We start from the raw sequence: 14,611 nt of genomic DNA, 5'->3' as shown, positions 1-14,611 counted from the left end.
AAATGTTGGCCACAGACCAACTCAGAAGATTTGCAACACAGTCCAAGTGGACATTCCTGGCCTTGTGGGGCTCAAGTGGTTATAAGCATTTGATAGCAGTCAACCAACACAGTCCCTCTTCTTTCCCCATGGAATGACAGTGGGTGGCACTGTACAGCCAGGAGGCTCTGGAGGAGCCAAGAACTTCTGCTTTTGGAGTGGTATTACCCTACAAAGCCTGCTCCTCTCCAATTCTGTGAGAAGATTATACTGCTAGAAAGTCAACCAAACTGCAAACTTGACCTGTGTGCATGTGTAGTTGATTTTATGGATACCGTATCTTCAACTTCCAACTCACACTATTCTACACCCCGAGGGCTTTAGGTCACTGCAACTCAGTCAGGTCTCGGGCTCTATGCAAGAAGCAAATAAAACAATTGGAGCAAACAATAATACAAATAATCATGGAAAGAAATGCATAAGAGGTAATATAAAGATTCACCATGCTGATTATTGGTATTTGAAAGCTGAAGAGAATAACCAAATGAGCAATACAGCAACCTGAGAAGCAAGCAGGCCAATACATTACAGTTGTGAAAATCCTGCACCTTCCAGACTATGGTTTGGGCAACTTCTCCCTCTCCTCACCTGTCAGCCTTGACTTTGGAGTACATGATGCAAGCCCACTAGGTTTGCAAAGTACCTGTGAATGACTACTGACATACTAGTGAGGGCCATATGGTGGCTTGGACTCAGGACAGTGAGCTGCAACACACACACACACACACACACACACACACACACACACACATACACACACACTGCATATTCACAGAGCTTAGCAAGTCCCAAAGAACAGGACAGAGCAGGGAAGAACAAATCAGGGAGTCAGGTCATCCTGTGAGCAGGGCAAGTGCACAACAGGCCAGGAGGCTTCCAAAGAACTGGTAGAGCTTTGGGACCCTGGATGAGTGTGGGTGCCACCTCTAGTCACCCTGTACGTTCCACACCTGACAAGTCTGTACCACAAAGGCAGTACATGTGGGCACAGCAGGAGGCACACTTCTCAGAAGCCTGGGCCCATGTGTAAAGGGGCAGCCCTTACCACACTCAAGGGGATATGCTGTGATATGGGATGGGATACAAACCACCATTGAGAAAGGCCAATGGGGCTGTCTGCCTACCCTTCCCAGCACACAGTCACACAAACTCAGACTTAGGGTGAAAAGGCAGGACTCCAAACCCAGCCACATGACTGTGCACATATTCCCAAGTCTTTTGTCTCCTACCTATGAACCAGGGGCAGGGTGAATTGCTGTGGCAAAACTATTGGATTAGGTCATGCAGGTAGGACTTGTAGCTGGACTTCTTGAAGCAGTTCTGAAAGATGAGTTCAGTTCTTATTTAGCAAATAAGAATTTTATTATTTAATAAACAGTAATGCACATGGCTATTTTCTTCAGTTTCCAAGTGCCAATTGCTAGCTCCGGCCTCAAGAGCAACTCAGCTGAGGGATTCAGACCCAGAGTCCTTCACAGTTATTGAAGTCACTTCTGGCTGCCTGCTGTTCTCCACTTGGACCAGGGAATCCCCACCCCCACCCCCAGCTCCCTCTAGAATGTTGCTGGCATTAGCTGCTGGTAGTGACCACGGCGTCTTGAGATACAGAAGTAGCTCCTCCTTGGCAAGTTGCCTGGTCTAGAGGATGCCCAGTCACAGGAAAGGAGAGAGGGAGAGAGGGAGCCATGGCGGAAGGAAGGGAAGAGGAAATTAGGAAGGGGTAAAAGGGAACAGGAGATGTTAACACCTGTTAACACCTTCTAGTTTCAAATTCTACAGATTCACATAATGCATCTGTAGCATCGGGTGCTGAGGTCCGTAAAAAGGACTGGGCTAAGGATCTTGCCAACTGTATCCATGTCCTCTATGCAGGGGTTCGTCCGTTTGTTGTTTGTAGCTCTGCCTATACAGGAACTCACAGAGATCCACCTGTTTCTGCCTCCCTGCTTCCCAAATGCGGAGATTAAAGATGTACACCATGCCCAGCTGGGGCTAGACTTCTAAGCAGGACTGGTCTATGACTAGGGGATATAGATAGAATATCTATAGACCCACCCCTTTCTTTCCCCAGTGATTATTCTTCACAATTATATGGCCAGGAGTATGATTTGCAGGGCCAGAGAGCCCTCTTGTATCTTTCCAACCAGAAGATCCTGCTATCCTTTGACTCCAAGGACAGTGCTATGCAGAAGCCAGTGACTCGTGGCAGTAGCTGGCTTCTCTACTCCCATCTTCTTTTCTCCAGGATAGATGTGCCTGCCAGGTTGGAAAACACATTGCTGAGAGAAACTCACCTCTGACCTTCTGACTAGAATTTAAAGCTCACAGGGGTTTGAAGACCTCAGGTTTGAACAGATGATTTGGAATTCACAGTACTGGAGCTAAAGGTTACCTTGTACTATACAGGGAGGGGAAAATGGTACCTATGTGAGCCAAGACTGTCACTAGTTACTGGGAGGAGACTAGGCCTAGAGCCTTGGGCAGGATATACCCTCTGAGGGAGCTGGACAGTCAGTAACCCGGCTTCACCCTTCCCTACTGCCACCCTCAGGTTCAGCACAAAGTCATCCTGTGGTTTTGGAGACTGTCTAAAATGATTATTGAATAAAAATACCACACTCTTTTGCAAGAGTCCAGTTTCCCAGATTGTAAACAGAAGTGTAGCCACTGATATTACTGACATCTACATGCTTCGGTTCTGGGAGTTTTGTGTTACTTTGGGATGTTTTTAGCCTTTCCTCACTGCCTGACTGGAACCACTGTGATTCAGGAGTCTAACATCAGGGTGCAGGCTCCTGAGAAGCTCTATGGAGCTTTGTAGATGTGGACCATGTAATCAGCCTTCATGAAATATCTACTCCCTCTATTTGTACAGAACACATGCCTCCATCTTACCAGCAAAACAGCAAAGTCTCTACTCATGCCTCATCATTTGTGGCCTCTGAAATATTGAGCCCTCTGTTCTGCTCCCAAGCCTGCCTCTCCTTCAAGATCACCCTGAGCATGAATGAGTCTGTTTGCTGAGATCTTCATTCAGGAAGTACATTATGGGATATCTTATGTTGTCTGCTGCTGCTCTATCACTCTGAAAATGGCTACTGTGTCAGTTCTTTTTACCTGACTGGTCCATGCCCTTGACTTACAGACTCTGTGTGGAAACTGAAAGCAAGAAATAGGTGACCATTGTCTGAGACCAAGCTTGGGGGTGGGCGGGGGGTTACTCTCTAGAATGAGGCCAAATGATGCCACAACACTGGGCCTGAAGAGTCCAGGGGAAGTTCCCAGGGTTCTCCTAGGTGAAAGGCAAACCCCTGCCTGCCAAGAGTAGAAGAAGGATGTGGAAGAGAGTGAGTTTTCCTCTGATCCAAGTGTCTCCATATAAAGAGCACAGCAGGCAGGGAAGAGCTATAACTGAGATGGGAGACAGTCCTACATGAGGACCTGAGACCCCAGATTCTGCTCCAGCTCTGCTGTAAGCTCTCCATGCTCTCTAAATACCAGTAACCCCTCTGTGCTTTCAGAGCACAGATAATCTTCCATGATCCCCGTGAAATAAATGAAGGCAGAGGGGCCTATACTGATGGGCAGCATCAGTGGAAGCCCAGGGCACCAAGGGTCTCAGAAGAAGTCCCTATAGTCAAATGAGTGCAGAGGCTAAGGCGTCTTGAAGGCTCCATAAATCTAGGTGAACAATAGGGTCTGTGACCCCAGTGTTGGGCCATCAAGGAACTGTATCCAAGCGATTAATGATAATTGGGGTCAAGAAGCCCAAGGTTCAGAACATCCCACCCTTCTGATCACTGCTGTGAAGAGAAAAGATGAAGTCTAGATGTACACCTGTGCATGTGCATGAGTGTGTACGTGTGTGTGCCTGTGTGTGTGTGTGTGTGTGCTCACACCAGAAGTCAGCCTCAGATGTCGTTTCTCAGGAGCCATCTACCTTGTGTTTTGAAACACTCACTTGGCTGGGAGTTCCCCATTCTGTCTGGGTAGACTGACCAGTGAGCCCCAAGGATCTACCCATTTGAACCTCCCCAGCACTGAGATTACAAATATGTGCCACAAAAACCACAGGTCCTCATGCCTTCAAGTCAAGGCTTTACCAAGTAGGCCTCAGAGGAAAGTCTCATAAAAACAACACAATAGGTTTACTATAAAACTGTACACGTATGCAAACACAAGTTTACACAAATACGAACATAAAAAATGCACTCACCCACCCACCATACACACAGACATGCATATTCCATGTACACACAAATACACTCCCTAAGCGCATACCAAGTCACACACACACTCAGGCATGTACAAGCATGAGTACACATGCACGAACATGTACACATATAAGCATGACTATGCCGACCTTGACTGCCTGTTTTTGTTTCAATTTGGAAATAGAGTTGGCTGACAGAGAATCATTCAGGTCTCCTTGGCATAAAAAAAAAAAAATGTCTATAAAGGGATCAAGTTTTGGTTCCCCTGTCTGCTCAGCAGGTCACCTGGAAAAGAGGTGGTAAGGGCCAGCAGTCATGCTGGGATATGGGTAGTGACAGCATTTCTGCTGGTGTCCCAATCCCAGAAGACTGGAGAAGGGAGTCATTGGATCCATAAAGACTACGAGGGACCCTGTTATCCTCTGTCACTTTCACCTTTCCTCAGTTTCTGGGTCTCTTAAAGCAGAAACAGGCAAACTGAAGTTCTCAGCCCATGGTGACTGCATACTGCTGGGACTCATTAAGTGCTGGTGGTACGGCTGGATCAAGAGATTCATGGATGAAGATGGATAGATGAATGGCAAGGACAAGAGGCAGAGAAAGGGAGATTTATGGCACTGTTGGAACCTCCCAGTCATGGTGAACTGGAATTGGGTCTTCAAACTCAGTGTACTCCCATCTCCTTCACAGGACCACACCAAACTTCTGCCTGGCAAGGGTGATGTAAAAGTATGGGCTTGCAGGGTTCAGGCACAGATTCTGAGATCTGCTTAGCTGTCCACTTTCTTGAGTGACTTGGAGAAGCACAGCCTTCCTAGAGTATTGAGTTGCCAAGGCCCCCAGGTTCATGGCACCCTGAGCTGCAGTGAAGAGAGAGAAGCTGATCTACACTCTGTCAAAGGAATGACTGTCCTGACAGAACTGAGCTAAAGTGATGTCACATCCCACCAGGGCAGACACTCCAGTTACTCAGCCCTTTACAGACACACAATGGGGCGATGATTCAATTTTTGCCTCAGTTGACTTCATGTGTTGGTGTCATGGAGACACACAGAGAGAATGGCCTCCAGTCAGGGGCTCACACACAAGAATTTCCAAGAAAGGCTCCATTATTCTCCTCTCTGGAGACTCCATGGAGGATATTTGGTCAGCTTTGTGCAGTCATATTTGTGGCCGGAAAAAGAAGTCGAGAAGACAGACATCCTGAGGGCCTGAAAGCTGGGTGGTTTTGGTGCCAGATGTCACCAAAAGAAATAGGACAATGCTCTTATTTATACACATAAAATTATCTCTAGAATAGTAGGAAGCTGCAAGACAGGATGAAGAGGTTGTCATCTCTATGAAGCTCAAGCCAATGAACACCTGACTCTAATCTTTGTGTGTTTTAACAAACTCCTCAGGTTGGAGAATCTTTTGTTTTCAGTTTCCAAAGGCAGCCAAGGGAGGCATGGTTGTCAATCAAAAAGGCTCTGAGCTGAAGTTTACTAGAAAGTTCTAAAAGCAGAGAAGCTGGTTGCTTTGAAAAGTAGCAACAGTTAAAACAAAAGTTTGAAGGGCAGCTTTGCTAAACGTTGGGAGGTCCCAGGGTAGACTTCTAGAAGAACATGCCTTTCTCTTTTAGAAAACTAGAACCATGGACATTTTATGGAACAAGGTATCTCTCTGTAGATGACAATGTTTCATTGTCCAGAGGAAAAAATGACATTGAACAAGGCCCACACACCCTCATTCCACAATCTTTCGCAATCCCTTCCCTCGAGACAAAATCACCAGGCATTTGCCAGCTCCAAATCGGAGCTGGAAGCGTGGTTGTTTTTTCTGCTTTGATGAAGAAGTACTGGGTTTTTTCCCTTTCTTCAAGACTTTGAAGTTTATTTATTGTTACTAAATTGCATTAATTATTTTTGAAGCTTATACTTTTGTTCACAACTTAAGGGTTTCTGAAGAGCATACCATCAGCATAAATTCAAATAATTTGAAGAAATGAATCCAACAGTTACTTTTAATTGGCAGCAGAGCATGGCCCCCGATTTATTACAAACTTACACGCTATGGCTTAGAACTAATTTTAGGTTCCCCTTGAAGCTGGAATTCAAAACCTCACCATGGCTCCACATGGTATTATCTGAAGAGAATGTTTGTTTCATAATTTGAAATAAGAACCTGGGTCTTTTATGAGGCCAGTATCATTTCCATATGAGGGCACAGAAATGAAGGAGCCGCTGGGGTTGAGTTGACATGCTGGGAATCAAGTCAGTCCCAGTCTCCCAGCTGTGGGTCCTTCTGTGGAACCCTAGGTACAAGTTTCCACAAGTCTGTGTCTTTGGTCAGCTAAGAGCAAGCCAGGGTCCTGGGGTTTCTGGAACATTAAGGCCAGGACACTAACTGAAAACTTTTCCTTCAAGCATGTCCGTTAGCCATAGCAACAGCAGCTCCATCTACCCGAGCAGTAGCACTAGACATGGCCATGGTCTCAGGCTCCACCGCAGCCTGCTTTCTCCCTGACCCTTCACCAAATCAGAGAACCCATGGCTTATCCCTCAATCTCCCTCCATCCCTCCTTCCTTCTTGCTTCCCTCCCTTTTCATCACCCTCCAGAGTGCCTTGTACACAGACAGTCTTTCTCAGCTCCTCCAGCCTCTGAAAGTGAGTGTGACAAGGTCCTAAGCCTCAAGACGCCCTGTTTCTGTGCAGAAAAGGAGATAGGATTGCAGGCCTGAGAGACAGGACTATCTTAACTGACCATAGAGCACAGACCTAGATTCAGAATGGATCTGGGAAGGTCGCAGGAACAGAGGGGAAGGCCAAGGGAATGGAGAGATGTCTTTGAATTGTCTCATAATGTACAGATGTAGGACAATTTTCCACTTCAACTTGACTCCTTGCTGGTCACTGAGCAGGTCTCTGTGGCACTAGATACTGCTGTGCAGTGAGACAGGAGAACTGTGAATAGTTCCATGAGTGCTGATGGGACCAGGAGCCTGCCAAGGTCTAAGTCTAGATCTCAGGAAAAGTCCTCTGAGGAGTGAAACACTTGCAAGGGCACAGAGTCAGGACTGAACACACAGTATACACTGAGTGGCTTCGATGACCTGGTCCTGGAGAGCTGAGGTAGAAAAGGACCAGATAACTAAGAGAATCTGGAGGACTCCGGCTCTTCCTGGTAAAGATACTAAGGTGTTGGCAAGGAGTGGCCTGGCCTTCTGTTTAAGACAATATACTTGTTCAGGAATCTACTCTACAAAGGAATACTTCCTAAGCTTAGAGGTAAAAAGAATATGCTGTGGTGCAGCTGCACTGACCACCAGGGCCGCTGGTGGGTCCAATGGATTTGGAGACAGAGCTGATGGCTCACAGTGTGGAGTGTAGAACACATTTTTCCCCATGGGTAAAAAGTAGGCTGTTCTGGATCCCCTCCTGGAGGCAGCTGATAGATGGTTCCTGAGAAGGGCAGAGCCTTGGAGGTGGGGTAAGAGGTGTTTTCTGTGACATCATGTAAGCATTTCAAAGGAAAGTTGGACATTTAAAATCCAGGGTCCCAGAGAGATAGACAGGGCTACAAGCCCTTAGCTAACAGGACAGTGCCTTTTTTCTGAGCCACACCCACAATGTAGGGCAAGTTCCACGACAGTACAGAGGAAAGTCGGGCAGATGGGAGACAGAATGAAGAGTGTCTTGCAAACCCCACAAAGGCTGAATCTTATACTGGTGCCCTTCCCTGTAGGAACTCCAGGGCCTTGTTATAGGCAACAGCAGTCTTAAGCTGAATGCCTGTGGGCTTTCTCTGAACCTTGTTAGTTCTGGTTTTCTCTGCCTTTCTGCTTCCCTGTTCTTGTGTTCCTTCTCTGGCTGTCACTGTGAGGCACCCCTGTCCAGACTCGCTTTTGGCCACTCTCTCCTGTCCGCTCCCTACCTCCTGCTTGTCAATCTGGCTGGGACTCTTGTTTGCGTGCGTGTGGTTTTGGCTTTTTCAAAGTCAACAACAGACTTCATATTGTTTTAATCTTTCTTCCTCTCTCCTCATGTCGTGCCGCTTTTCCTGCCTTCATTTTTCTTTTTATTTGAGAGTTTCATTGTGGGTTGTACTGGAAGATCTTCAGAAGCCCTGTGGGAATATTTTTTTATTGCGTCTTAAGACAGTTCCTTCTTTTCGCTCAGATTTGTACTCCTCTATTTCCACATTGTTTTCTTTTCAGAGTCTTTTTTTCTTCATGTTGTTGATTCTTGCCTTGACTTGAGAAATGTGATGCACTTCCTCTGGACTCTTTGTCCCTCTGTCACATGATATATGAATAGCTACTTCACCTGCCACTGGCTTCTAGTCTGTGTCCATTTCTTGTATGTTGTTTGAGTCTCTTGATGTAGTTTCCTTGACTAAGGGCTTGCCTTGCCCTATAAATGTATTTGATCACCTTTGAAAGGAGATACATCATCTAAAACCACTGTTTTTGTGTAGAGCACCCGAAGTACAGACTTTTCAGAGAGTCCACAGACCAAATGGCCAAACACAAGGAGGAAATAAGCTTCTAGACCTAAAACTGAATAAAGAGAGTTCATATAGTCCAACTGTGGTTTTAAACTGTTGCAATTCATTTATATATTATATAAAATAAAACTATTTTCACAGGAGCATTGAAGTAACTTTTTAATCAAGTCAAAGTGCTAAGCCTCAAAACATCAGCTGAAATTAACTACCAAAAAGCCAGATACAGTGACATTTATCTGAAATCTGAGCACTGAGGAAGCAGAGATAGAAGGTCTCTGGGTCTCACTGGCTCATCATACACACGCACACGCACACGCACACGGCTCAGGACTAGCTTAGCCTGTGACCCAAGATGAGACCCTAAGCCATTTTTCTGAGTACATGGAGATATGAGGTGATTTTATTTTTAGTGGCATCTGGCATCTCCCCCCCCACACACACACCCCCAAGCACACACTTTTTTTTTTTTAACAGAAAACATATAGTGCTTTGATTTTGTAGGAGTCTACCAAGAACAACAAACCTTGACGAAACAGAATAAAACTGTAAGGACTCACTGACTCCATTGTGATTCAAAACATTTCCTCTGGGATTCTTGCCTAAACAACTCAGTCTCTTCTGATTGGCTCAGGCATATCAGAGATCTTTCTGCTCACTGTGGAATGACCTAGTTTAGTTTTGTTTTTAAATGTTCAATTCCTCGCAGTTATAAAGTGAGTATGATGGTACATGAGTACAATTCCAGTACTTTGGGAAGTAGAGGCAGGAGAATCAGAAAATCAAGGTCATTCTTAGTTATATATCAAGTTTGAATTTAAGGACAGCCTGGGATACATGAAGTATGTCAAAAGAAGAAGTGAGGGACACCAATTCTCTTCCTTCTTAGAAGAGAAACATCATCGTACCTGCTGGGCTTCCTTTGTTGGTCCATAGCTGATACTCAGCCATTCATAATCCCATCACAGGCACAAGACCACAACTCTCCCATGTCCTAAGCACAGCCTTACTTATCCACTCACAGAGAACATCTAGAGTTTTGCCTGTGGTGGTCCACACCCTGTGGTGAGGTCCAGACCACCTCTCAGGGTATCTATCAGGTGTTATTATCATCAAACTTTAGTGAGAGAGTGACAGAAAGTCACTCCAGGACCCTACCTCAGATAGGATTAAGTCTTTTGTCAAATCTGAGCTACTTGAGGAACCTTGGCTAGTGGGCGATAGCAGGGAGCCTGAGCCCAGAGGAACCCTGTCCTTCCCGGGCACCTCCCAGAAAGGCTGTGTTGGGTAGTTAGAATTTTCCAGAAGTTGGTGCTATGCCCAGGCTCCAGATCCTAAGACCTGTTTTGAAAGAATAGGTGTGGCTGGGTTAGAGCTTTCAGTGGAGATGCCTAGACTGTCATTGAGGATCTTACATGGTCAGGGACCACACCTCATACTGACTACCTTAGGATGATACTTTCTGCCATAAGCAGAAGCACCCTAAAACAAAACAGACCAGCCCTGGGCCCTGCTGAATGCTACCATGCAAGTCTACTCCTTTCAGAGCCATGCTGATCAGAAACCCCCATCAAGAACTCTGTAAGTATGCAGGCTTCCAATTGGTCTCCAGTGCCTCTAGGCACTCTAGGACCTGTAGGACAGATCTATGTTTGCTTCTTGGAAGGGATGCTACATGAAATAATCTGGTTTGTATGAAACTCCTGGGGATGTGTCTACACCTGGTGTTCAGTGTTTCCAAAAGAAACAGGGCCATGTTGTTTATTACTGATGCTTCCGCTTGGGTTGTGGGCAGGGTCTTACTCCCTAGTCACCAGGAGAAGCTCTTGCTTTTGAGATTGTGGGGTGAAGAAGGTTGGAATTGTGTGATATCTATAATCTGTGCATGTGGTATCTGGGGAGGAGTTTGTAGGGTCCTCATTTTTAAGCTTGAAAGTGTCCACTGCTTCCTGGCTGACAGCAGAACTATGAGAACCCACTGTGCATAGTATACAAATACAGGCTTGGAGTGTATGTATGTGTGTGTGTGGATATGCATGTGCATGTGTGTGTACCTGTGTGTACATTTGCATGCATATACATATATGTGTGTGGTTGCTGTGTTGGTCCTGCAGAACCATGCTGCTCCTTGAATCCTCACTACCACTTAGTCCTTCTCATCTTCTGAGCTTTGAGTGAGACAGACAATGAATGGATGGAAGGAAGGGCCAAGTAGGCATAGGAGTGATTTTGGGTGGGAGGCTATGAGTGGGAAAGGCTTTGGGAGAAGGCCTGGTCAGAGTGTGATGAGAGAAGCTTTGACAAAGCTTCCTGTGGTGTTGTACCTTAGAAAAGGATTCCGTATAGGGTAGGCAGGAGGAGAGCTGGCTGAATGTGATTAAGACAGGATAGAAAGACTGGTAAGTTAGGAAGACACAGGAAGGAGGAGGAGCTCCTCATTCCAAAGTCCAGTTAAGCTTCCTTGCTAGCAGAAAAATCAAAGAACCCATCACAATTAACATTGCTGTGAAAGTTTTTTGTTATACATACAATGTTCCTTTTATCTGCAAACGTTTTATGTTAAAAACAGATTTAAGGCCTGAGTGTACATGAGCTTAGGTAGGATATCATTCTTCATTAACTTTGTCCTGCTTTTCTGTGAGATGGAATTTTAGCATCTCAATTGTAACCTTGTCAGTGCCTCTCAGTAATCACCCTGTGACCTCATTTAGGTTCCCTAATGACTCTTTAAAGACGATAACTTCAGGATCCACCAACATCCTATACATGACTCTTGTAGAAAGTCAAGTGTGCCTCTTCTGGAGAAGCCCACATCCATGTTCTCTTCTAAGTACCATCCTTTCTGTTTTCAATAAAGTCCAGCTTTGTTTGTTCTGAAAGTCTGGCTTTACCTAAGTCAGGGTCACACTGCTTTGGGCAATAAGATAGAATCATGCCTCTATCCCTCCTACCACTGATATGATGATAGCATTACAGTGGCTGCAGACCTCTGCTCTAGCATAGTTCTCATGGCTAGTCAGAGTTCTTATCCTCTCCTGGATGCTGTGGAGATTTCTGTGGCTTCACGAATAGGGTGGGAGCATGCAGGGAGTGCTGAGTATAGACTGTAGCTCATCTTGACTATCTTATTGAAAGATGCCTAAGAGATTAGTAAAGCACATCTCTGTGAGGCTCTTTCCAAATTGGATTAACCAAGGTAAGGAAAGAACTGCCTCAATATCAATGGAACTAATCTATAACCAGGTCCAGATAGAGTAAGAGGAGAAAGAAGAAGCCAGGGAGGACAGATATTCTTCCCTTTGCTTCCTCACTCCCCTCCCACAATGGTGGACTAAAACCTCTGAAATGTAGCCAAGTTAACCTTCCTTCCTTCCATGGTTCCTCTCAGTAATACACAATGAAAAAATATTACTACACAATGTCTGTCTTAGTCAGTCCGTGTTCTATTGCTGTGAAAATACTCTCATATAAAAGAAAGCATTTAACTGGGGGCTTGCTTTTAGTCTTAGAGGTTTAGTTGATTCCCATCATGGTAGGGAGCATGATAGCAAGTATACAGACATGGTGCTGGAGACACAGCTAAGAGTTCTATACCTGGATGTGCTGGGCAGAATGACCTTGGGCCTGGGTTGGGCTTTTGAAACCTCAAAGCCCTCCTCCAGTGATATAGTTTCTCCAACAAGGCCATACCTACCCCAACAAGGCCAGACCTCCTAATCTTCTCAGGTGCTTCCACTCCCTAATGACCAGAATGCGGGCCATTCTTTTAAAACCACCACAACAACCAGCTGAACAGGAGAACAGGAACCAAAGCCTGAGCTTTGCCTTTTCTTATTCTCCCCAAATATCATAAGGGCAGAGTGACTGCCCCACAAAATTCACAGGTACGTCTGTGGAGTGTGTCCACAGGAGGCCCAGCTTGGGTCTGGTCCTACTCCCTGGGATTCATTAGAACAGTAACCCAGAGGCTGAGGATGGCCCAGCCAGGGTGCTGAGGGAGGCTGGAAAACAGCCTGGGTTTTTTGTTTTTTTTCTTTAGCTGCTGAGGCAAGTTTAAGATGTCTGAAGTGACAGAGCAGAGCATGTTCACAGAGATGTCCAGAATGCACAGCTGTCTTCCTGCAGAGATGAACTGTCTATCTGCAATTCTGAGTCCAGGATGAAAACCTGATGTGTTGATGCTAAAGTCAAACATGTCCTGTCTTATCATTCAAAGAGGCTGGTCTCTGAGCTGATGGAGATGCCTGAAAAAGTACCTCCATCTCCGTAGATCTTCTTCACCCTGTCTGTCACCAGGGAGGAGAGAGTTTCCTTTCTGCCTTGCCCTTAGGGCCAACTTTTTTGTTAAAGTATGTTTGGATTTATTTGTACACGCTGCACCTGTGTTTCTGTCACAGTGTGCAGGGGGATGTGAAGGCCAGAAGACACCATTGGACCCCCTGGATCTGGTACTACAAGCAGTTCTGAGCCACCATGTAGGTGCTGAGAAATGAACCCTGGTCCTCTGCAAAAGCGGCACATACTTTCAACCACAGAGCAATCTCTCCAGCACTTCCGCAGCAACTCTGAGTCATCTTTTTCCATATCTCAGGATAAACTACGATCTCCCTCCTTCTTCTGCCTCTGGGATTTTCAGATATTTGTCTAAAGCTTGATACAAGCTGTCAGTGTTCACAGTGCTGCCAACCAGCATCCTTCTTCTGAGAGAAGGAAGGGTCCTTTAGATGGTTGCCAGCCAGTCTCCCTTTGTTCTTTCTCTATCTAGGCTTCTCCTTTCATCCTGATAGAGGCGAGCAGTGTGCACAGCCCACAGGCTGTACTCTATCTTGACTTCTCAGTGTCTCAGCCAGGGATGAACTATGTCCTATGGCAGAGGAAATATTCAGACTCTGCTGCCATCCAGTAGAGACTATGGTCCTCCATGGACACCCATCAAAAATATCAAAAGGGTACATAGATAACTATCTCATGCATCGTAGAAAGAAGTGACAGGATCAGTATGTCTTCCCTGGGCTGCTTTGGCTGATGTTTATAAGGTGCTAGAAATAACAGAGGCCTTTCCGGAAGCCTAAGAAGACAGTTGCCCAACGGTTTTTATCCTTAGACTCCGACTGTGTCCCTCGTGCCATTTGCCACAGCGAGGAGGCAAGAGCAACTACCTCTGGAGGGCCACAGTGGCAGTGGCATGTTATCTTTCCCCTTGAAGGACTCATTTCTTTTTTATTTTTTTAATTATCTTTTTGTTCTGAAGCTTTCTGGGGGTTGGGGGTGGGGAGTGCCTTTTTTTTCTGGAGGTTTGAGAAGTCTGAGAGACTAGACATAGCTTCTTCCTTCTGTCTCTAATTAACTCTCTTTCAAAGCAAGCAGGAAAAAGAGCCTCTCTGTTTGGGGCCCTTGTCCTTGTATTAGCCTCCTGGAAAGCAGCCCTGGGAGCTGAGAGCATAGTTATAGCAGACCAGAAAATCCAAGGAGAGGGAACAAAAGAAAAACATCACCCTTTCCCTCCACTTTCCCTCTCTGTACTATGTACAAATTCAAAGTTAGAAATAAAACCTGTTTTTTTCTTTTTGTTGTTGACAAGAGAAATCTCACTTTACCCACTCCATTTTGTTTAAGGGAAATGTTTTGTGCCTGGTAGTTTATGAAGCTGCAGACACAGCTTCATCACACAGGGTCAACTCCAGACCCCAAAGGCTGGCTGTTCTTACTGAAGACACAGAGGGAAGGCACTGGCTGGGGATTTAGCTCTCAACTACTTCTCCTGCACCATGCCTGCCATGCCTGCTGCCTACTATGCTTCCCACCATGATAATGGACTAAACCTCAGAAACTGTAAACAATCCCCTAATTGAGTGCTTTCTTTTATAAGAGTTGC

This window comes from Grammomys surdaster, unplaced genomic scaffold (genome assembly GCF_004785775.1).
Source record: "Grammomys surdaster isolate TR1022 unplaced genomic scaffold, NIH_TR_1.0 843, whole genome shotgun sequence".
In the NCBI taxonomy this organism is placed as follows: Eukaryota; Metazoa; Chordata; class Mammalia; order Rodentia; family Muridae; genus Grammomys; species Grammomys surdaster.
Note: the sequence above shows the minus strand (reverse complement) of the source record.